The 25,821-nt window shown below is 38.1% G+C and overlaps 1 non-coding gene across 1 annotated transcript; it reads left to right on the forward strand.

The window, feature by feature from the left end:
* Window positions 1-9,708: 9,708 nt before the first annotated feature.
* On the forward strand, window positions 9,709-9,815 carry LOC148212334 (small nucleolar RNA R71). The gene has a single exon (XR_015790014.1). It is a non-coding gene; the product is annotated as a small nucleolar RNA R71 (small nucleolar RNA).
* Window positions 9,816-25,821: the final 16,006 nt, after the last annotated feature.

Raw genomic sequence — 25,821 nt, forward strand, 5'->3', positions numbered from 1 at the left:
CAAATAAAATAAAGTAAATAATTACATTAATTTATTGAAATAAGAGTCTTTCACAGAATCCATGGACAAACACATGAAACTGAAACGGCAAAAAAACTCTTGTCAATGGATTTATCAAGAAAAGTTTTCAAATCTGTGTAACAAACAGGCCTTTACTTGCCTATGCCCATTCCCACCCAGAAAAACCCCAAGTTAAAGGTTTCAAAAAGTAGTATTGGATTAAGACGCCTGACAATAAAAGATAACTATGTTTAGTTGTAGTCTCAAAAAAAACAAAAAAAAAAACTATGTTTGGTTGTATATATTTCTGCGATTAAGATGCCTAGATTAGAATGTTTGAAAATAAATTCTATATATGTTTATTTTGTGTGATTACTATAGAAATATATGTTTTATGTCATTATAAACATTGATTAATAACTAATCAAATTTAATCCAAAAAAAATTATTTTAAGTTATAAATTAGTTTATATTAGCATTATAAATTTAAAATTGAAAATTTAATACAATGATGAATTGAACAATTAATAGTAAATGTTATTTAACTAAAATTCAATATATACACATTTAGCACAATGATATCTTTGTATAAAGCTTTAAAACTAATCAAAATTAACGTTCAATAATTAATTTAAAACTAATCAAAATTAACATTCAATAATTAATTTATCTTTATCGAGTTAAAATATTAGAATCATTTTAAGCAATTAAATTTAAGTTTCACTCCTTTGTAAATATATTATAAATAATAAATATAAGTTTACGTTGTTGCTTTTTGTAGAACCATAAATTTTTGACAATCATAAACTGCCACGTCATTATCTATTTTATTAAAGGAGTAATTATATATTAACCCTAAATTAAAATTAAAGATAAATATACAATTAAAATATGTAATTTGGTCATATGAGAGCTGGGCTTGGAATCAAGTCGGTTCACAAACTTGGCCCAAAACACAATTTACCGTGAGACGAGGTGGATTAATATTTAAATTTAAATAAGTTTATATCCATTAAAAGAATTGGGCTGGGCCCAAAATTATTCAAGCCTAGAGGCCCACTGAGCCAGTGGAAACCTCTATAAATAGAGGGGACCTCACTGATTTTCAAGATTGAGAATTTCATAATTGAGAGAATTCACACAAAATTGAAGACTTCTGAAGACTTGAAGATTCGAAGACCAATTTGAATACTTTGAAAACTTGAAAACTTTAAAACTTGAAGACTTGAAGACTTTCAAAGAACATAGAACTTTGATCTAAATTCAAGAACAAGTATCTCAATCTTCACATCAAGTTCGAGAGAAAAAATCAGAGGATAAAGATTAGAGATTGAATCAATTATACGACACATACAAACATTATAAAATTTCAACTCCACGAAATATAATTTCTCCGAAAATTTCGTGTGAGCAAATTGGCACGCCCAGTGGGACAATCTCTACATCTCATCTCCTTCTCAAGACTTAAAGTTTTCCAAGAAAAGTAATGGAATTTAAAAGGGCTTCTACAACAACTGCTATCATGAGTGACCTTCATACGGGTTATATCACCCATGGTTACTTTGATGAATTCCAACTACGGGAAAGTCAAACTCTTCCTATTGTTGCGAACAAAGTAATGATGCTGCAAGAATCATCTATTGAAAATGAGTTTCTTGTTAATCATAATCCCTTATTTGATCCTAATCCTGACACAGTCTCTGTTATGATGACTAATGCAAGCACTATGGATGAAAAAATGGCATAAATAGAGAGGAAAATCATAAATTTGATGGAGACCATCGAAGAAAAAGATTCTCAAATCGCCTCTCTGAAGAATCAGATTGAAAGTTAGGATGTTGCTGAGTTGAGTCAAACCCCTACTCTCAAGATCAATGATAAGGGAAAGATTATCACTCAAGAAAATCAGTCACAATATTCTACTTCAATCGCTTCACTTTCTGTTCAACAACTCCAATACATGATAACAAATTTGATCAGAGCTTAATATGGCAGATCCTCTCAAAGTATTCTCTTGTATTTAAAACCATATTCCAAAGAGAATTGACAACTTAAGAATGCATGTTGGGTATCGACCAGCAAAGTTTCAGTATTTCGACGGAAAAGGTAATCCCAAACAACATATTGCTCACTTCATCGAAACTTGTGAGAATGTTGGTACGAGTGGCGATCAACTGGTCAAGCGTTTCGTCCGAACGTTGAAGGGAAATGCCTTTGATTGGTATACAGATCTAGAGCCTGAAACGATCGAGAGTTGGGAACAACTTGAAAGAGAATTCCTAAATCGCTTCTACAGTACGAGGCGAATTGCCAGCATGTGGAGCTCACCAATACTAGACAACGAAAAGGTGAACCCGTTATTGACTATATAAACCGATGGAGAGCTTTAAGTTTTGATTGCAAAGATAGACTTACTAAACTATCCGATGTCGAATCATGCACTCAAGTTATGCATTGGGAACTGCTTGACATCCTTCAAGGTATAAAACCTCGCACCTTTGAAGAGCTAGCAACTCGTGCTCACGATATGGAGCTAAGCATTGCTAGTTGAGGAAGAAAGGATTTGTTAGTACTGGATTAGAGAAAGAAAGCAAAACTGTCGAGAAAACTTCAAATGAATCTTTTGGTGTAAACACAATCTCTCCCAAATTGTCTTCAAGAATAAAAGGAAAGAGAATTGGGAAGCAACAAGGAAATGAGAAAAGACGGCTAAGCTTGAAAGAAAGGCAAGAAAAAGTCTATTATTTTTCTGATTCTGACATCCCTTATATGTTGGACCAATTACGGGAAATACGATTGATTGTACTTCCAGAGTGTATACGACCAAAAGAAATGGGTAAAGTTGATGATCCCAAATATTGCCTTATATGTTGGACCAATTACGGGAAATACGATTGATTGTACTTCCAGAGTGTATACGACCAAAAGAAATGGGTAAAGTTGATGATCCCAAATATTGCAAATACCACCGAGTTATCAGTCATCCAGTGGAAAAATATTTTGTCATAAAAGAGCGTATCCTAAATTTAGCTCGAGAAGGAAAGATTGAGCTGGATTTCAATGAAATAGCTTAATCAAATCATGCTGCAATAACAACAAATATAAGTAGCCAAACACCTCAAAGTCTATTCCACAATAAGGGGATAGACTTGATCCAATTTGGAACATTGAATCTTATATATGTTCGCTCTCAACGGAAGACTTCAAGAAATACCATTAAAGATGTTGTCAAATCCGTCAATCATGGAAAGAAAGACTGTGCTATTGTGACTCGTAAGAAGAATAAAACACAAAAAATAGCAAAGAAGGAACTTCCCCTTCATGAAGTTGGAGGTTGTGGACTAGGATCAGTGTCGGTACTGGAAGATGGATGACCAAGGATAGCAACTAGCGCTGGAGGCCATGAAGGTAAAACCACAAAATCCAATGAAGCCCTCAAGTTGTAGATATGTTGCACGACTTCTCGAACCTGATCTCGCAGCTGTTGATTCTTGTCGCGGAGACGACAGATCTCCGATGTAGGAGACGTCCCAGTACCTGCCCTTCTTTGTAGCACATGGGCGATAATTCTTCGAATATTCTTCTCTTCCACAACATGGGGTATCTCTCTTAATTTGATCCGCAGGGAGCTGCACACCTTGTCGCAAGCATAAAGAAGTGACCAAGCATGGGTGATAAAGCTAACCACGTGTCCGGTGGGCACACTCATGGATACTGATATTGATCAATTCTCCATAATTCACATCTATGCCCTTTAGCATGGCATAAACCAGCAGTGCCCTATCCTGAGTGACATGCTCATCATGCTCCGTTGGCAGAATTCTATTTTTGACTATATATAACCATCCTGCAGCAGCTAGTGAAACATCCTCGGGTTTTAGTCGTACCTTGCCATGAGTAGTCAAATCCCAAGTGGCAGAGGGCTTCCCAACACATTCTAGAGCCTCACCGAGCTGTTCTAGAGTCGGAGTCACTAACATCTTATTTCCCACAGCATCTCTGATATTCTCAAAGTTGGGGGTGTAGTTGATCTGAGTAGCATCAACCTTATTTCCTTCCCACGCACTATGGCTATATGGAACCGGGTTAAACATAAACGGTTGGTACATACCCGGATTGATCATTGGTGGAAGTTGTTGAGGATTTGCAGCCCTAAACTCACTGTTTTGAGGTATATTAAGGGTGGGTAGCTGCTGAAAATTTACATAACCATGTGGGCCCATCATAGGAGGTTGTGTAGGAGCTTGGGAAAGAGAAGTAGGGAGTGAAGTGTGTTGAGAAGAAAAAACCATAGAAATAAACAAAGGCTGGAAATGTCTTCTTCTTCTTGGTTGTGGCTAAAAATCGAAAACAAGGGTGGTGAGGGAGTATTTTTTTCCGAAAAACAAAGAGGAGGAAGAGAGTTGTGTGGGTTTTTGTTGAGGTGTAAGGCTTAGGCAATGGGTCTATTTAAAGCTTTCCCCAAACTAAATCCTAAATGGGAAGAGATTGAGTTTGAAGATCAAACTAGGTTTTCTAAACCTAAAAGGAAAAAAAAAGTTTGAATTCCAAATAGGATTAGGGAAACAAAATTTGAAGTATTTTTGAGTTTAAGGAGAGATGTGAAACTTAAATCACAAAAGATTAACGTTTGACCCAAAATAAAACCCATAAAATTCGAAAATGAAACCCAAACCACGAAGGAAAAAGAATTTTCCAAATGCTGGAAAAAACAGGGCAGGCGCCAGGCGCCTGCGTCATTTTTTTTCGCAAAGGGCAGGCACCAGGCGCCTGCGTAAGTTTTATTTTTTTTTAATGTTTTCAAGAACATTCTCTTAATAAGCAAAACTTTTTATGATTAAACAAAAAGAATGTAGGATACAAAAACTTCTTTCCTTTACTTTTGTTCTTTCAAAACGGATAAAAAGGAAAAACATTTTTCGCAAAAATTTATTGTCCTGAAAATTGAATAGAGGTTTTTTCTCTATCCACTGGTTCTCCAAAATATGGCTTAAGTCTCTGCCCATTTACTTTAAAAATACTTCCCTTAGAGTCAATTAGATCCACTGCCCCATATGGGTAGACTTTAAAAATTTTAAAGGGACCAGACCATCTAGACTTAAGTTTCCCAGGAAAAAGTTTCAACCTAGAATTGAATAACAGAACCAGATCACCTTCTTGAAGATTGTTCGGCCGAAGACGCCTATCATGCCACTGTTTAGTTTTTTCCTTAAACCGCTTAGCATTCTCATAAGAAAATTGCTTGTGTTCTTGTAATTCCAACAATTGTAACGTCCTCGCTTCACTTGCAACCGACAAATCAAAATTTAATTTCTTAGTAGCCCAAAATGCTTTATATTCTAGCTCAAGAGGCAAATGACATGCTTTTCCAAAGACTAGCCTATATGGGGACATGCCGATGGGAGTCTTAAATGCTGTCCTATATGCCCAAAGTGAATCATCAAGCTTCAAAGACCAATCCCTATGGTTAAGATTTACAGTTTTTTCTAAAATGTTTTTTATCTCCCTATTAGATATTTCGGCTAACCCATTCGACTGAGGATGATATGCTGTTGCAACCCTATGACGCACATTGTATTTAGCCAGCAACTTTTGCATAGACCTATTCACAAAATGAGCCCCCCCATCGCTTATCAGACAACGCGGGGTTCCATAATGCGTAAAAATGTGTTTTTGTAGAAAACGAATGACAACTTTAGAATCATTGGTAGCAGTTGCAATGGCTTCTATCCATTTCGAAACATAATCTACTGCTAACAATATATAAAGCTTACCATTGGAAGATGGAAATGGACCCATAGAATCTATACCTCACACATCAAATATTTCAATCTCAAGGATCGGGGTTTGAGGCATTTCGTGGCGTTTAGATATATTACCTGTTCGTTGGCATTTGTCACAAACCTGGGTAAACTTATGTGCATCTTTGAACAGAGTGGGCCAAAATAACCCACTTTGCAAAACTTTGGCTGCGGTTTTGTGTCCTGCAAAATGTCCTCCATATGGAGACATATGACAAGCGTCTAATATCGCCTCGTGCTCTTCTTCTGCTACACACCTGCGTAAGATATTGTCAGGTCCTAGCTTATATAAAAAAGGTTCATCCCAACGATAAAATTGAACTTCATTTAGAAATTTCTCTACCTGTTGCTTGTTAAACGCATAAGGAACTATTCAACTTACTAAATAATTTGCTATATCGGCATACCACGAAACTGAGTCAACTCGCAAGAGTTGCTTGTCAATAAACTGTTCACGTATAACAGTTCCATCATCATAGAGCGGGGATTCCAATCTAGACAGGTGATCAGCAACTTGGTTTTCAGTACCCTTCCTGTCCCTAACTTCAATATCAAACTCTTGAAGTAACAAAATCCACCGTATCAAACGTGGTTTCGCATCTTTTTTAGCAAATAAATATTTTAAAGCAGAATGGTCAGTAAAAACAATGACTTTTGTGCCTATCAAGTAAGACCTAAACTTATCAAAGGCGAACACAACTGCTAACAGTTCCTTTTCAGTAGTAGTGTAATTTAGTTGTGCACCGGTCAAAGTCTTACTAGCATAATATACAGGATGCAAGATCTTGTTTTTACGTTGTCCTAACATAGCTCCTATTGCATAATCACTCGCATCACACATGAGCTCGAAAGGTAAATCCCAATTAGGTTCGATAATTATAGGGGCTGAACTTAAAGCAACTTTCAACATTTCAAATGATTTTAAACAGTCATCATAAAAAACAAATGGTCTATCATGTTCTAACAATTGACACAAGGGTTTAGAAATTTTAGCAAAGTCTTTTATAAAGCGGCGGTAAAATCCCCCATGCCCTAAAAAACTTCTAATCCCTTTCACATTCGTGGGAGGAGGTAGCTTTGAAATGATGTCAATCTTAGCGTGGTCTACCTCTATTCCTTGCTTGGAAATTTTGTGACCCAAAACAATACCCTCTTGTACCATGAAATGACACTTCTCCCAATTTAGGACTAGGTTTGTTTGTTCACATCTCTCCAATACTCTCTCCAAATTAACTAAACATGCGTCAAAAGAATTTTCAAAAACAGAAAAGTCATCCATAAAAACTTCTAGAATATTTTCTACCATGTCAGAGAAGATGGCCATCATACACCTCAGAAAAGTCGCGGGTGCATTGCATAATCCAAAGGGCATTCGCCTGAAAGCGAACGTACCATACGGACACGTAAATGTTGTCTTCTCCTGGTCTTCTAGAGCAATAGTAATTTGATTATAACCCGAATATCCATCTAAGAAATAATAGAAATCCTTACCTGCCAGACGGTCGAGCATCTGGTTAATAAACGGTAGAGGAAATGGTCTTTCTTCGTTACCTTGTTGAGTTTGCGATAGTCAATGCAAACTCTCCACCCACTCACAGTTCGAGTTGAGATGAGCTCATTCTCCTCGTTGGCCACCACGGTTATACCCCCTTTCTTTGGTACACACTGTACTGGGCTTACCCAGCTGCTGTCGGATATTGGGTATATAACACTGGCGTCAAGCCATTTAAGAATTTCTTTCTTTACAACCTCTTTCATCTTCGGGTTCAACCGCCTTTGACTCTCAATAGAGTTCTTAGCATCTTCTTCCAATAAGATTTTGTGCATGCAAAAGGTCGGGCTTATCCCTCGGATATCTGCTATCGTCCATCCAATGGCCTTTTTGTGCTTCTCCAAAATCTGCAATAAAGAATATTCATTAGTAGGTGATAAATTGGAAGCTATAATAACTGGCAAAGTGTCGTTATCCCCTAGATACGCATATTTCAAATGCGACGGCAATGGCTTCTGCTCCAAAGTGGGTGGTTCCACTATGGACGGAAGTAACGACTTGCATTCTTCTTTTTGTATTTTTTCAACAGGATCAGTCACATCTTCCGGTCCTTTTGCAATCTTATCAAGCTCTTCTTCAATCTCTGTAACTAACAAGTCATAAAACTCATCAAACATAACAAGATTCAAGCTAGTTATAGCAGGGCACTCTTCAAAGTCTCCTGGTAATTTCATGGCGTCTAGAACGTTAAATTTAACTTCTTCATTATTTGCCCTCATTGTAATTTCTCCCTTCCTCACATTAAAAACCGTATCTCCAGTGGCTAGAAATGGTCTTCCTAAAATAATGGGAACGTCTAAGTCTGCCTCACAATCTAGAATGATAAAGTCCGCAGGGAAAATGAATTTGTCCACCTGGACTAAAACATCTTCTATCTTTCCCTCAGGTCTTATGATAGATCTATCTGCTAGTTGGAGGGTAACCGTAGTAGGTCTAGCTTCTCCGGTGCCTAAAGATTTGAAAACTGATAATGGCATAAGATTAATGCTAGCGCCTAGATCACGTAATGCCCTACCTAAGTTTTTCCCTCCTATGGAACATGGAATAGTAAAACTGCCAGGATCGTTACATTTCAAGGGTAGCGGGCTGCCTACAGCTTCACTACTACATTTTGTCATGGCTACCAGTTCATGCTCTCCTATCTTTTTCTTCCTAGAAACTATATCTTTCAAAAACTTAGCATAATTTGGCATTTGTTCTAGAGCATCTACTAATGGTATATTTATATGCAATTGTTTTAAAATATCTAAAAATTTTCTAAACTGGGAATCATTATTTTTCTTAACTAATCTTTGTGGAAACGGGGGAGTAGGGGTAAAAGAAGGTTGTACCTGTGGAGGAACACTCGGGGTGTCCTCATTACCTTTTCTAATATTTTCTTTCTCTTGTGTTGTTGGATTCTCTGGTATCTTTACAGTTGGTTCAGTGGACAGAATTTGTACATCTGTTGTTGGCATTGTTGGTTCATCATATGCCAGTCCACTTCTAAGGGTGACAGCTTTGCACTGTTCTTTCCCTTCTCGTTTTGGTAATTCAGTATGGCCTAGAAAAGAACCTTGTGGTCTATTCTTCAATTCATTAGCGAGCTGTCCCAATTGGGTCTCGAAATTCCTCATTGATGAAGCTTGGGATTGTATCACTGCGTCGGTTCGGGCCATGTACTCCTTCATCATATTCTCAAGATTTGAGTTGTTATTTTGAACTGGTGGAGTCTGTGTTCTCTGATTGTACTGCTGTTGCGGTGGCGGGATGTATTGTTGTGTAGGTGGAACATAGGGCTGCTTGTTCTGCTGGCTCTGCCCTTGATTAAAACCGCTCGAACCTCCTTGACCTCCCCATGAGAAATTAGGGTGGTGCCTCCAACCTGGATTGTAGGTGTTCGAATATGGGTTAAAGTTCCTATTGTTCCCATGTCCTACATAAAAAACGGAAGCAGGGTTATGTGGACAATTATCATAAATATGGTTTTCACTGCAAAATGAACAAATGAGATCGTTGACTTGGCAAACAGGGGCAGGAGTGCAATAATCCGACTGCACAGGTTGTATCGGCGTGGCTAATGGATTTTTTATTCCCAACGCCATCTCTTTCAGCCTCTGGTTCATTGTAACCATCTCTTTTTGCATCGAGGTCGCAATGTCCAGAGCCAAAACTCCAGCTGGATCTTGCTTCTTTGGTGCTGCCCTAGATCTTTGCGAACACCATAGTTCGTTGTGTGAAGCTAAGTCATTTAGGATGTCGACTATCTCGTTGAATGTCTTCTTTGTAAAGGCTCCGTTGGCAGCATTGTTTAGCATCATCTTAGTAGGATGATCTAAACCTCTAAAGAAATGTTCTATCTGGATGCATGCCGGCAAGCCATGGTTCGGACATTTCCTGATTAGTTCTTTAAATCTTTCCCACGCCCCGTGAACAGGTTCACGATCATACTGTCTAAAGGAGATGATCTCCTCTCTGATATCAGCGTGGCAAGTAGGTGGGGAGAATTTTGTTAAGAACTTCTCCACTAACGACCCCCATGTGGTGATGGATCCCGGTGGAAATGCATTGAGCCATGCTCTAGCTTGGTCCTTCAAAGAAAATGGAAAAAGTGTTAGTGTAAGAGCATCGTCTGTTATACCAGGAAATCGAAATGCATTTGCAATTTGAATGAATGATTTCAGATGATCATGTGGATCCTCATGTTCCTGCCCTCCAAAATGTCCAATTGTCTGCAACATTTGGAACATCATTGGTTTAAGCTCAAAGTTTGCGTGGGCTGGAATAGGGTTGACTATCCCTGAATCAAAGTTCTGAAAAGCCGTGGCGGCATATTCTCGCATTGCCACGTCTCTGTTGTCCGCCATCTGGACATGGTTGAATTCATTATTTCTTGCGTGATCCCTCATATTACCATTAACAGCAGGTGGATCAACCGGATCACGAGGTAGAATATCTGTCATTGATGTGCTCTTACTCTCTACCTCACTTTCAGGACTGATTTCACCTTCTCTCTCTTTTTGCTTTTCTAGTTGTTTTCGAAGTCTTTGCTCCTTTCGAGTTTTTCGAAGGGTCCGCTCAATCTCAGGGTCAAGGGGTAGAAGAAAAGATCTTGTGCTCATGCACTTTAACTTACCCTTGTGAGATAAACGACCAAAAATATAGAATAAAAACGGTGGATGGAAATTACACCCAACAACAATTCACAAAAATAAAAACTAAAAGAATTTGAAAATAATTTTAAAACTAAAGTCCTCGGCAACGGCGCCAAAAACTTGACTGAGGTTATGCTGAACGCACACACTAAGCGTGGTAACAATTCTATAGAAGCAAGCGCACACCTGTTAGAGTAATATAAAATGGATGGAGTATCCAAGTATCGATCCTCAAGGACTTCTAAATTATTTCCAAACTCTAAGGTTTTAATGAATAGTGAACGTTGAAATGAGTGATTCTTGTAAAATGGGAAGTGGTCACAAATAATGGTTTTGGATTTCGGATTTGGTCTTATAATGGTAAAACCTAGCCCGAATTACTTCAAGTTAGCCAACAAAGAATCAAGGATACGCTAAGGACGATATGCATTTTACTTTAGAAACCAACGACTACGCTTTTCACTTGACTTATGTCTAAGCAAGTTCAAAGTCCTAAGACATTCCCTAATATGTCTATTATGAGAGATATCTTAGTCTTAGGATGGAAATAGTCGCAACCTCGGGTTAAGGTCCTATGTCTAGGCTACTTAACCGGAACCCTTATGTCTAAGGCGCTCCTCTCCTCGGTTTAACTCAACAATGCAAATAAGCAACCTTTTCAATATTGACTTGTTAAGACTTACAGTAGCCTTCTCTAAATCCTAACTTTTTGGGAAAACATGTTGAGCAATGAGTGGAAAGCAAAAACACTACTTCTTAGCAACCCTTTTTAGAAATAAAAGGCTAACAATCCATAACCGGGCTAGAGACGGGAATTTAGAAAGACATATTGAAGAAAATACAGCAAGTAAAATGGTTGAAATTGAAATGCATGTGTGAAAAACAAAAGTTAACTAACGGAGAGTTTTGCTCGGGATTGAGAGCTTCACCCTTCTCTTTCAAGCAAGGGGGAGTGTCACGTACTCTTTCCTCCAAAAACACAATTCTCTTAACTAAAAATAAAGTAAAGGAAAAGTAAAGATAAGCTAAGTGCTGGATTTTTAGAAATTTGAATAGGTAGAAAATAACTAAGTAACAACGGAATCAAAACAAAGCTCAATAAAGGAATGTAAAGTGCTCGGGATTTAGAAACTAAAAGCAACTAATGAAAGCAACTCAAAAGTACTTAGAAAGCAACAAAAAAACACTAAGAATGATCAAGAGAAGGAAGCAAGGCTTGATGAATTTAGTGGAGAAGCTGCTGGAATTTATAGTTGTGCAGAATTGGTTAGGTAGGTCCTAAAACGCTGGTGGATCACCCATTTCCAACTCTTTTGACTGACCAAATCATGCTCAAATTGATAGTGGAAGACTTCTTCTACACGTATGCATCGGTTGGAACCACCAAAACGCATTGGAAGACGCATTTCATTAAGGGCAAAGTTGGAAGAAAACCAGGATTTCTGCAACCTACCAGGCGCCCGGCGCCTCCAATGAAGGTTTTTCCGTCTTTTTGCTTCTTTTGATTAATTTACACTCCCAAATGGTCCTAAAATGTCATAAATACAATATAAGCCAACCACAAACCATCATATATGAATTTTGCATGAATTGGAACTCAAACGACCGAGAAAAAGTCCGAAACAAAGTTAAAACATAGTAAAAACAGCATATAAAACCTTCTTTTTACGCAAGTAAACAAGCGTAATCATGTGCGACCGAGGACAGCGGACAGTGGCGTGTGGCATACGATGGCTTGCGACAGTGTTGTGCGATTGCGACGACAGGTGAACGTGTAAGGCCGCATACGGCGGATGGTGGCAGCTGCAGATGGCGATAAGATAAAAATCCTAGGTGGTCGGCGATGGTAGGGACGATGGAAGCCCGTGTTTGCGGTGACAGATGGTGGTCAGAAGCAAACAATGGTGGACACGATGGTGGCAAGATCGGCAGCAGACGGCAGAGGATGCACAGGTGGCGGACGGCGGCGGGACACGATCTGCTACGTTGGGGAATGGCTACTGTGGTGGGCAGGGTTTCTCTCATCTTAGGATTATGCCACTTCGATTCGGGTTGTGGGCTTGAGTTCAAATTAGATATTAACGTGGCCCGTAACTTACCTTGCTTGTACGCCTCATTTTCTGCCTTTGACAATTGGGTCTTAACCATTGTATTAGAAGTCAGCCCACATAGCCCATGACCCTATGAGTCTTGCCCTCATCATTCATGTAATTAGGGTTTTCTCTTCCCTTCTTTCGCATGTGACTTACTGTTTCATTGGCTGAGCCTGAATCTTGCATCGGCTCCCCCACTAAGCCTTCTTCTCCGACCTTTCCAGCCTTCGCTGATGGTGATGGCCATCGTCAACTTCCTGACTCCCTTTTTTTTATTTTCGACATGAACAGCAACCTTTTCCCCATTCTTTTACCTACTAAAACTCCTTCTCCTTAGACTCACTTGCCCCAAAACCGACAATGGCCGACCTCCCTTTGGCCCTCCAACTTACGTCGCAAGTTGTCTCCTCCCCGTCCTCGCGCCCAACCTTCCAATTTTATCGCTGTTCTATTTCAAATCGTAGCCGAGCCTTTCTTCCTGATGATATTCGGTCTCTCTTCCTTTTTCGTCGTTTCTTCGTTGGTAAACCATCGTGCAAAACTGATCCAGCCATTCTCGGACTCTTGTCGTTCCTTCTTAGACATTCAATTGTTTCTTCATCCTTCCTTTTGCAATTTCTCTGTTGTTGCATTGTTTCTGTCTTCCTTAGCTTCTTCATACTTTGTTGAGGGAAGTTTTTCTCCTCTGTTTTCGATAAATCATTGCACACTGACTTTTTCACACCTCGATTGATTTTTCATCGCACTCCAGTCCATATTCTTGGGTCTGATCGTCGGCTTCCAGCAATCCTTCGTCTCTGCTTCCGAATGCTCTTCGCCGTTGCTTCTTCCTACCTTGACCTCTCTTTTTCCTTCCTAACAGTAAACCTATTTTGCATTTCTTTCGTTATTCGAACCATTTCATTTGAACGTTTTGTCATTTCTCTCAACAATTCCTGCGACTCCATTCTTATCAATAATCTCCGTATTCTCGTAACTGCGTCGAATGAAAGATTCATTGCCAGGACGAACTTGCTCTAATACCAATTTGTTAGGTATCCGAAGACAAGAACCTAACAAGATAACGCTATTGCAATTCAAAAGATAAACTACAATATCGATAGCCTTTCGAGAGGGATATCTTTCTCCCAAAGAACTCTCCCAAGTTCCTTACACAAAACTATCCTCCAAGATATCCTCCTCGTCTCCCTACTTCCCTTATTTATAACAACTCACCCTAACTAATTATCATTCTAATTACCATACTACCCCTTCATACTAACAAACTAATATTATCTAATAGGACTCTCACAGAACCCTATCTAAGGAAGGTTCTGTCTAGGTTGAGGTACTTAAACTCGTAAGGGAACACCTCTACTTGGGAACCGACTTAGGGGTTAATTAGTTTATATTTTATAGCATTCAATAATTTGGTTAGTTCGTTAAAGTGTTTAATGAACTAAATCGTTAAGTGTTAAACAAATCCAATATAAAAGTTATATTGGCAAACTAATAAACTTGGATAATTTTATTTAGCTGGATTTTAGCTAGGTAATAACCCTAATTGTAAAATACTAAGTGGGACGATTAGGTGTATATATAAAATATACCAAGTATATGAGATATATGTGATCTATATATACATTCTTTCACTCACGATCTCCGTACAAGTTCACAACGTATATATTTGATATACAGTATATATTCGATATACAGGTGGATAATGTTCCAGTAGTAACCTAAAGGGTCTATAGTATATGGATAAGGTTGGGTACGTTATCCTGGTAACATTATGGATACGGCTCACTTTGTAATAGTTACAAATGACTTGATCCAAGTCGTTCGTGTGAGGACATGCGAGTGGGGTATCCTATACAATGTGTTTGTAAAAGACCAGATTGCGAAATAATTAATCTTTAGCTATAACACCGTTAACTAATAGATTAATATTTCAATAGGATGAATAGGTAACTCGATCTCAATCCTAAATGAGTTATAGACTCCTACCTATTACTGCTCGTCCTTTGATTTGTATGGGTGAGAGTGGCTCGAGTCGCCGACTCAATATGCCTACCATTTTGGGGACGAGACCGAGTGTGGAGCTAGGAACATAACTACACAAGATGGAATTCACTCATTCCCGACTTCAGGGTAAGTAGATGAGTGTTCTCTTGAGTGCTGACTCCGGGACTTGAATAAGGGGCCCCACCCTCTCACTGGCCCAAGAGGGACTTCCGGTTAATTGTTGGATCATAACCGGGTTGTTCATTAGAGGATCAGCGGTAATTAAGGTACAAGATGTAACATAGGGGTAAAACGGTAATTTGACCCAACTGTGTGGTTACGAACACTCGTGAAGGATTGACTGACAGTTAATGATCAAAATCCATGGAAGGAAAATATTCTACCGTAAGAAGAGTGTAACTGTGGGTCTTTAGTTGAGTGACCGACAGTTAACAAATGTTGATTAATATGGTTAATGAGTTTAATCAATTAATCTCGTATCGTTGGAGCTTCCGATCTGTAGGACCATTAGGTCCCCTTGTTAGTTCGTAAACGATAGTTAAGAACAGTTAGTCTTGAGAAGAATTTGAATTGTTCAAATTAGTTAAAGGGAATTAAAGTTAATTGTATGAGATGCAATTAATATAATGTATGTTGATACATTATAATATAAAGTTAATTTTGAATTGGATTCAAAATTATGAGAGCGATGAATATTAAAATTGGGGCAACTTTAGATATGGCAAAAAAGGTTAGGAAAATAAGCAAAATAGCAACAAGATTTGGGTTTTTGAAATATAGAAGTTTTTTGGCAAAAAAATGGAGGACCACTATGATGAAGAATTGATAAAGTTGTGAAAGAAAATCTGCGAACAAAAAAAAACAAAGAAGCATGAAGGAATTTGCGCGTGAGATATGGGAGGGCAATTTAGGAATACTGAAAAATTCAAAATAAAAAATCTCAAAAATCTGCTATATTTGAAAATGTAAAAAACAGGTGCTATATTGTTAAATATATAAAACTTATTTTCTACCCAACTCAATTCCCCATTAAAATTTGATTCTAATATAGTTTATTAATTTAAGTTTAATTTAATTAAATATGATTTAATTAAATTAATGTGATATATTAATTTGGTTAAATTAAATTAGATTTAATGAAATTAATAATTCTTCTTTCTAATTAATTAAATTAGATTTAATTAATTATTATTTTAATTAAAATTGTTTTAATTAAAAAAAAAGAAAAAAAAGAAAAAGCAAATGGGAGGAAACCTCCCACTTTCCACCGGTAGAGGTTTTCCCACAAGGTGGGAAGTAGGGAATTGAGTGGGGAAGTGGTGACTTCCCCCTCACTTTTCATTCCCTGTAAAAGGGAGGCTCTCCCATTTCCTTTCGATGGCTTGAACGTCGATTCGTTGAGTTTCTAAAACTCCAACGAGAAAATTTTTCTCTCAGTTTCCCTTTCAATTATAAGAAGGTTCCCACAAACTGAGTTCTTAATATCCGGAGGATAGCAAGGAAGAGTTTGTGGTCGCGTTGGTGTCTACATTGAAGAGGTGTCTTCAAAGGTATGTATCATTAACTTTCTTCTTGTTATTCATGCTATGTGTATTTTCTTTGTTGCAATTCTAAAACAAGATCGAAGCACACACGTTTGCGCGCTTCCGCTGTGGGATTCGATCCCTTCAGAGGTCTACGTCAATGACATGCTGATAAAGAGCCAAATTGTCGAGCAACATGAAGAGGATCTATAAGAAACCTTTCAGGTCAAGAGCTACAACATGAAGCTAAACTCGGCGAAGTGCGCCTTCGAAATTTGGTCAGGCAAGTTCCTCGATTTCATAGTGCACCAGAAGGGAATCGAGGCAAACCCCTAGAAGATCCGAGCCATTTTGGATATGAAATTGCCAGCAAACTTGAAGCAGCTCCAAATCCTAAATCGGAAAATCGCCGCCCTGAATAGGTTCGTCTCTAAGTCGATTGACAAGTGCTTGCCCTTCTTGAAGACCTTGAGAAAGGAAGGCAAATTCGAGCGGATCGACGAATGCGAGAAGGCCCTTATAGAGATAAAAAAGTACTAGGTGTCAGCTCCCCTGCTCGCGTCGAACTCGGGAGATAAATTGTATCTCTACTTGGCCTTCTCAGAAAATGCAAGCAAGCTCGACCCTCGTCAGGGAAGAAAGCGAAAAACATTCTCCGGTATATTACACCAGCAAAGCCATGATAAGGACGGAGACTCGATACACACAAATTGAAAAACTGGCATTGGCGCTGGTCGTCTCGACACGGAAACTGTGGCCTTATTTCCAGGCTAACTAGATCGTTAGTTTTGACTGACCACCCACTTCGACAAGTACTCCAGAGACCAGAAGCTTCCGGAAGGATCATGAAGTGGGTTATAGAGTTGAGCGAGTACGACATCCTGAACTCTCCTAGGACGTCCACAAAAGGTTAAGCTGCCACCGACTTCGTGGCCGAATTAACCTAGTGCTGGCTAAAGACGATCCGGAAGCCACCCCAAAACGTTGGACCCGCTACACGGGTAAGTCCGAGAACGAGCAATGTTGGGGAGCCGGAATTCTATTGACTAGCCCTGAGGGAAGTCGGTACGAGTATGCCCTCACTTCAAATTCCGGACCTCGGACAATGTGGCCGAGTATGAGGCGCTGATCGCCGGGCTCCACTTACCGAAGTGAATGAGGGCCGACCACCCCAGTTCGTATGCGACTCGCAACTAGTGGTAAACCAAGTCAACCAGGAGTATCAAGTCAAGGACGACCAAATGGCCTCATATCTTTAAATGGTACGGGCTCTGCTGAACTCTTTTGACACAAGCGTGGTTGAACAGGTCCCTCATTCTCATAACACTAATGCTAACACCCTCGCTCGCTTAACATCGTCTTACGAGACAGACTTGCCACGGGTAGTGATGGTAGAAAGTTTGAACGACTCAAGCCTCACTGAGCCCGAGGTTACGGACGTCGACCAGCCGAATGTGGGGGACTGGAAGATCGTTAAAGACCGAAAACTACCTGGCAACCGAGTAGACAACAACCAGCTCCAAAAAACGAGCGGCCTACTACCTACTCATAAGTGAGGTCCTGTACAAAAAGGGGGTAACTCTATCCCACTTATCCGATGCGTAGGACCTACAGAAGCTAAGTACATCCTCAGCGAAGTCCACGAGGGCGACTGTGGAGACCACTTGGCTAGCGGAGCACTAGCAAACAAGATCTTGCGCCAAGGATATTACTCGCCCACGATGGAAAAGGATTCCAAGAAGTTCGCGCATTGATGTGATTAGTGCCAACATAAAGCCATTATAACTCGACTCCCTCCCAAGCAGCTGGCGAGCCTAACCGCCTGTGGCCCTTCGTGCAATGGTTGATTGATCTAATCAGGTCGTTTCCTATAAGGAAGGGCCAAACAAAATTTACGGTCAACGCAGTCGATTACATCACAAAATGACTAGAAGGGGAGCCACTCAATACAATTATCGAACCAAAGATAACCTTCTTTGTCTAGTAGTCCATCATCTGCTAGGTTGACATTCCAAGTACCATTATTTTTTACAATGGAAAGTAGTTCGACAATGCGAACTTCAAGAAGTTCTGCTCATAGTTGGGGATCAAGCACCTCAGCTCAACTCCCATGCACCTATAGACTAATGGCCAGGTCGAAGCAATGAATAAAATCTTCAAGAAGATATTGAGGGCAAGGCTTGAGGGACTCCAAGGCATATGGGTCGAGGAGCTCCCTAGCGTCGTATAGGCATACAGGACCACACCGAGGACTACCACAGGCGAAACTCTGTACTCGTTGTCTTTCAGCATGGAGGCAGTAGTGCCCGTGTAAATTGAGGTGTCACCAATAAGAATCAAAGTATTCGACCAAGAACTAAACAGGGAAGGTATAGAGGTCGTCCGCCCCTACGTTGCTCAGCTTAGAATCGAGAAGCTAAGCACTATAACGTGCGAGTAAAGTCGGTTCGAGGTCGTAGCTTTGGTGCTTAGGAAGGTGATGCTGAACACAAAGGACCGGTTAGACGAAGTGCTCAACCCTAATTGGGAGGGCCTCTATCGAGTGACCGGCATCATCTGCCTTGGAACCTCCACGCTGGAAGATCTTGGAGACAAGCCTCTCGAACACCTGTGGAACGTGGAACACTTCCGCATATATTATCCCTACAAGAGCTGGGTGCCACCTAGTATATTATACCGCACCAGCGTCGACTTCTTTGTTGCAGGACACGTGGCTGCTTCCTAGAATTCGTCGTCAACAAGATTAATAATTAATTATATTATTAATTACTTAAATTAGTTAATTGTTAATTAATTTAATTTAATTATAATATATTAATTAAATAAATTAAAAAGGAAAAAAAAAATAACTCCCCCCAAATTGTAGGAGAGTGGTGAGGTGGTGACTTGGGGAGTTACCCCACACACTCTTCGTTAAAATGTAGAAAAAATTTTCATTTGTGTTACTTCATCATCTTCAAGAAAAACACACAAGAACTCTCTCTCAAACTCTCTTCATCTCTCAATTCTCTCTTGGTTCCCACACAACCGGATCTTCGCTGGAGACATAGCAAGGAAGACCTTGGTGGTGTTCGTTTGGTTTACAGGAGGAAGAGTCTTCAAAGGTAAAACTCATTCTTCCCTTTATTTTAGTTTTTCATGTTTTCAAATTTCAAAAACAAAATTCATGGACACGTTCTACCGCTTTTGCTTGGGATTCACATTCCATCAATTGATATCCGAGCGTGGTTGTGGTTCTGGATTTTCTTTTGGAATTACACAGATTTATGTTGCGTTCTCTACATTTCGAATGTATGAGTTTTGCATATTGGGCGTTTTCGAATTTTGGCATTTCGAGTTGCAATTTTGCTTGATTTTGATCATGTAAGCCATTGTTTTGGACATTCATTTATATATCAAGGCTTTAAATCTTGATCGATCGAAAGGTGTTTCGGGCAAAGGACTAGGCGATTTTTCTAGAAAACAGCGAAGAAGACGAAGCAGAATAGCGACGGCAGCACCATGGCGCTATGCAACAATTCCACGGCTCTGTCTGTTCCTTCATGCAAAAACACCTAAATATTTACCAGAATAACTCTCTTTTGGAGAGTTATCACTGCCCGACGCCTTGACGCTATGTTGCAGTGCCATGGCGCTGTGGGCACTACGCTCTTGCTGCAGCAGCGCCGTGACGCTGTCTCCGGTGGTGACCAGGCATCCGTGTTGGCTTTTTGGCCCTTAATCTCAAATTTATTAATTTTAATTAATTAATTAATTAATGTTTTGGTGATGACAAACCTAATTTTATTTATTGATATTTTTAGTATTTTAAAGTGTTTGCAGCGTAGAGCTCATTACAATGATTCTAATGACTATTGGATCATCCAAATCGGAGCTAAAACAAAGAAGTTAGTATCAAAATAAGTCGGAACAAAAATACCCAAGAAGATGACGTAGACAGTTCGGAGGCTAACAAGTGACAAGTTGAATTTTATTAAAAGAAAAAAAAAGAGAAAAGAAAAGAAAAGAAAACGATTTGATAAAAAAAAAGTTACAACGATAACTTTGAAAAAAAACAAATCAAAAGTTTAAAAAGTTTATCGTTTACTCAAATATATATATTATTATAATATTATTCTTAATTTATTTTTCAAAATTATCTCAACCATTCATTTTTAATAATTAAGATATCATAGTTCAAAATTAAACTTGATTTTTTTACCATTTTCCGCTTCTATTTGAACCCAATCTCCTCCAAAATTATACAAATTCTCTTATTTTCCAATCCTCAATAACCTCAAAATTTCTAATTGTTATTCTCTCCAAGTTCTCAATTTTTTTTTCGTATTATTTATGACAGAAATTTATTGTTGTGAGGATTGAATTGTTTGTGAGCTCAAATCTGTACATTCACTTTATTTCAGAGTTTGTAAGTGTGTGTTTCAAATTTCCAACCCATCGTATGGTGTGTTTCTCATCGTTGAGATGAACGTCTTTGCTCTTGAGAAGGACAGTGTATCGGTTTGACTCCTACCATAGAAAGAGTCAGAATTTCAATTTACATCCCAAAAGGTGTTTGAGATGTGGAGTAGGACAGTTGTGCCAAACCACTATAAAAATTCCCGATGTCAAATTTCTCTAACCCTCTCTCTTATTTATTTTTGCAATTAATTTTAGAATTTTATTTTTTGCTTTAAACTTCTCTTATTTGCCTTAGAACTTATTTTTCTTACTTTGTCAAAATTGCATGTCTCAAAAAGTGTATTATTTTTGTTTAAATTGGACCCATTTGTTAAAAGGTTTACATTTTGTTAATGAAACCCTATTCATCCCCCTTCTAGAATTTCCATACCGATCCAACAGTCCGTTCGTGGTTGGAGGGTCATTCCAGACGTTTTTTCATTTTTAATTTTGCTTTCTTAGGATGCCAAAATTCGGTCCAATTTTGCTATTTAATTGTTATTATGTATGTATGATTTAATTAAATGTATGTTGCATAAGAGTATGTCATATAGTTTAAAAATCTCACCATAGGTTATAGCATAATCGTGCATTTTATTAATATAAATGTTATATTATATGAAGCATGCTATATTTTTCTTTTGTAATTAACGTAAGTGTTATGTTAATTAAATTGAAAAATAAGTTGCATTGTGCATAACATTTCTTTAGTAAATATAATAATTATATATTTTAATGTCATTTGATGCATGCCTACAAGTTTTAATGATGTGTATGTAATCGTTATATATATGTTTAGTAAAACATATTGCATGCTTAGGGTTAATTAATTTGTTTTACAAGGGGTTTTAAAATTAATTAATTCATCTCTACATTAAGTTTTTTTCTTAATAAAATCAGAGTTTTTCTTAAAAGAAACTTAATTATAAAATATTGCCTTTAAGGAAACTATGTCTTAGGAAGGTTCTGTCTAGGCTGAGGTATTTAAGCTGGACGTAAGGGAACACCTCTACCTGGGGGCTGAATTAGTCAATATTTTATAAAGTATACAATAATGTATTAAGTTTGTTAAACTGTTTAACGAACTAAAAAAAAAACATCATGGTCAAACTAACCAGTATAAAAAGTTATATTGGGCCAACATGTCTATTCAAAAAAATTAGCTTAGCCAAGTTTTCCTAAGTAATAAACCTTAGGTTATAAAATACTTAGTGGGAGAAAAAAGAGAATATGTAGTATACCACGTATATTTTTGATATACAAGGTATATATGACATATCATTTTTTCTCACATTTCCCATAAAGTTCACATTATTATATCCATACTCGACCTCGTGGTGCCTTGGGAGCATCCTTCCTTCAAAAGCTGTTTGCATGGGTCAATATCAAGGTGAATGGAGAAATTATTTAAAGTAAGTGGGAGAAGGACTTGTGACAACATATCATATGGTCTCCTTCATTAGTTTACAACGAAAGGCTTCATGCTCGGCCTCGTGGTGCCCTGGGAGCATCCTCCCTTCAGAATATGTTTGCATGAAGTCGTTGTCAAGGCAACCTCTAGAAATGGATAGGATTCTTCAATTTTTTGCATCAATATTGTCCTGCCATTTGGTAGGCGTGTTTGGGCGGAATTTTAGCATCTAAAATTAAAGGGCTACACTTATAATAAATTATTCAACTATTAAGGTAGTTGAAGTATCATTGCAAATTTAATAATTGTTAGGGTTCATTATTTCATTTTTTGATAAAATTGATTGGTTTGATAAGAGTTTTGCAAAGTTCTAATTTAGATAATTTTGTTCATTTTCAGCAATGTCTACTTCATTAACTTTGTTGCTTGCCACCGAAAAATTGACTGGGGATAACTATCCCACTTGGAAAACAAATTTAAATGCTATTCTTGTCGTGGATAACTTGCAATTAAGTTAATCTTCAACCCATGGATGAAGGAAGGAACTTATGTCTGGGAATATGTTCTCGGTATAATGGTCCATTTAAATGTGGCAGAGATGAATGGTGCAATCATAAACGAGTTCAGTCAGGACAATTTTATTCTGGAATCTTTTTCGAAGAGTTTTCTTCAATTTCGCAGCAATGTTGAGATGGATAAAATTGAATACAACCTGACCACCCTCCTCAATGAACTCCGGACTTTCCAGTCTCTTATGAAGAATAAAGGATAGGAAAGAGAGGCAAATGTCGTCGCCTCCAACAAAACTTCCACAAAGGTTCGACCTCTGGGACAAATTCTAGACCCTCTTCTTCGGGTTCAAAGAACTTTAAAAAGAAGAATAGTGGAAAGGGGAATAAAACTGACCCTGCTGCTGCCCGAAAGGGAAAGAAAGTCAAGGTTGCAGATAAAGAGAAGTGTTTCCACTGCAACGTTGACGAGCACTGGAAGAGAGAACTGCCCGAAGTACTTGGACGAGAAGAAGAAAGAAAATGAAGGTAAATCTAATTTACTTGTTTTAGAAACATGTTTAGTGGAGAATGATGATTGTGCCTGGATAATTGATTTGGAAGCCACTAATCACGTTTGTTCTTATTTGTAGGAAATTAGTTCTTGGAGACAGCTAGAGGCCAGGGAGATGACTCTCAGAGTTGGAACCGGAGAGGTCGTCTCTGTTGTTGCAGTGGGCAGCATCAAGCTAATTTTTAGAAATAGATACATGTTATTAGATAATGTGTATATAGTTCCTAAAATTAAGAGGAATTTAATTTCTATATCTTGTATGCTGGAACAATCATATTCCATTTCTTTATTTATTAATGAAGCATTTATTTCAAGAAATGGTATTGAGATTTGTTTAACTAAATTAGAAATGGCTTGTATGTATTAATGCCTACTTTAACTGAAAAAATTCTAAATATTAAGTTGTTTAAAACTGCAACAACACACGCTAAAAGACAAAATCTTTTTCCTAAAGAAATGTCTATCTTTGGCACCTTAGACTGGGCCACATCAGTCTCGATAGAATTGGGAAATTGGTTAAGAGTGGTCTTTTAAGTGAGTTAGAAGACAATTCTTTACCAGTATGTGAGTCTTACTTAGAGGGAAAATTGACTAAAAGAATTTTTACAGCAAAGGGTCTTAGAGCCAAAGAACCCTTAGAATTTGTGCATTCAGACCTTTGTGGTCCGATGAATGTTCAAGCTAGAGGAGAGTATGAATATTTCATCTTGTTTATAGATGATTATTCAAGAAATGGGTATCTTTACCTAATGCAACGTAATTATGAAGCTATTGAAAAGTTCAAGGAGTATAAGATTGAAATTGAAAATTTATTAGGTAAAACAATTAAAATACTTCGATCAGATCGTGGTGGAAAGTACTGGATTTGAGATTCCAGGACTATATGATAGAACATGAAATCACTTTCCAACTCACAGTTGATGATAGATCGCAGCCGAATGGTGTATCGGAGAGGAGAAATAGAACCCTATTAGACATGGTTAAGTTAATGATGAGCTGTGCTCAGTTATCTGACTCGTTTTAGGTTATGAAGTAGAGATTGCAGTTTATATATTAAACAATGTTCCATCAAAAAGTGTTTCGGAAAAACCTTTTGAGTTATTAGAGGTCGAAAACCTAGTTTAAGACACTTTAGATTTTGGGGATGTCCAACACAAGTGCTCACGACAAACCCAAAGAAACTGGAACTGTGTTCAAGAGTGTGCATAGTTGTAGGCTATCCCAAAGAGACGAGAGGTGGTTACTTCTTCGACTCTAAAGATAATAAGGTAATTGTATCGACAAATGACACTTTCTTAGAAGATACCATATCAGGGATCATAAAATACAAAGTAAAATGGTGTTAAATGAAGCTATCAGTATGATAGCAAAAGTTGCTGACACTGCTGGCCCCATCAACAAGGGTTGTTGACGGAGCCAGTACATTGGGTCAATATATTTCATCTCAAGATTAGAAAGAGTCTCAACGTATTGGAATGGTTGTGAGCCAACCTAACCATTACATGGTATTAACTGAATTCCAAGTCGCCATACCCAATGATGGCATTAAGGATCCATTGTCTTATAAACAGGCAAAATGAAGGATGTTGACAAAGATGAGTGAGTCGAAGCTATCGATCAGGAAATGGAGTCTATGTACTCCAATTCCGTCTGGGAGCTTGTGGATCAACCTGATGGGATAAAACCTGTAGGTTATAAATGGAGAGATGCCAATGGGAAGGTACAGAGCTTCAAGGTTAGACTCGTGGCAAAGGGTTACACCTAACATGAAGGAGGTGATTATGAATAAACTTTCTCCCTTGTTGCTATGCTGAAGTCTATCTGTATTCTCTTGTCCATTGCCGTATTTTATGACTATGAAATATGGTAGATGGACGTCAAGACTGCTTTTCCGAATGACTATCTTGATGAGAGCATCTACATGACTCAGCTAGAAGGATTCATAAAACAATGTCAAGAGTAAAAAGTCTGCAAGCTTTAAAGATCCATTGATGGGTTGAAACAAGCTTCTAGATCTTGGAACATAAGGTTTGACACCGCAGTCAAATCTTATGGTTTTAATCAAAATGATGATGAACCTTGTGTATATAAGAAGGTCATCAATAGTACTGTAGCATTCTTGGTATTATACATGGACGATATCCAACTCATTGGGAATGATGTGGGCTTTCTGACTAACGTTAAAAAATGCTAGCAACTCAATTCCAAATGAAAGATTTGGGAGAAGCTCAATTTATTCTTGGGATTCAAATTTCCAGGAATCACAAGAACAAAACACTAGTCTTGTCTCGTGCATCGTATATTGACAAAATATTGGTCAGATATTCGATGCAAAACTTCAAGAAAGTGCTTTAAACTTTCAGGCATAGAGTTGCTTTGTCTAAGGAACAATGTCCTAAGATACCTCAAGAAATTGAGGACATGAGATGTATTCCCTATGCGTCAGCTGTGGGCAGCCTTATGTCTGGCACGTTGTGTGTTGTGTCCTCACAATCGTGATAGATACAAATGCAAGTATACACTATATCCGTCGATTGTAGTACAAAATGAGGTCGAATCCACAGAGACTTAGGAAAAATATTTTAAACTATGCTTGAAGATACCAAAAATACAAAAATAATAAAATAGTGATGTTGGTGTATAAAACGTTACAAGAAAGAATATCATAAACAAAACGATAAACAAATCCAGCAGCGAACACACTTTAAAACGTTGACAACAGGGAAAAGTTTCAAAACAGAATAAGTGAAAATGAGGTTAAACAGATATGGAAAAGTGGGGGAGACATAACATGTTTTCAC

This window comes from Momordica charantia (genome assembly GCF_013281855.1).
Source record: "Momordica charantia cultivar OHB3-1 chromosome 3 unlocalized genomic scaffold, Mcharantia_2.0 BLBB01000003.1, whole genome shotgun sequence".
NCBI lineage: Eukaryota > Viridiplantae > Streptophyta > Magnoliopsida > Cucurbitales > Cucurbitaceae > Momordica > Momordica charantia.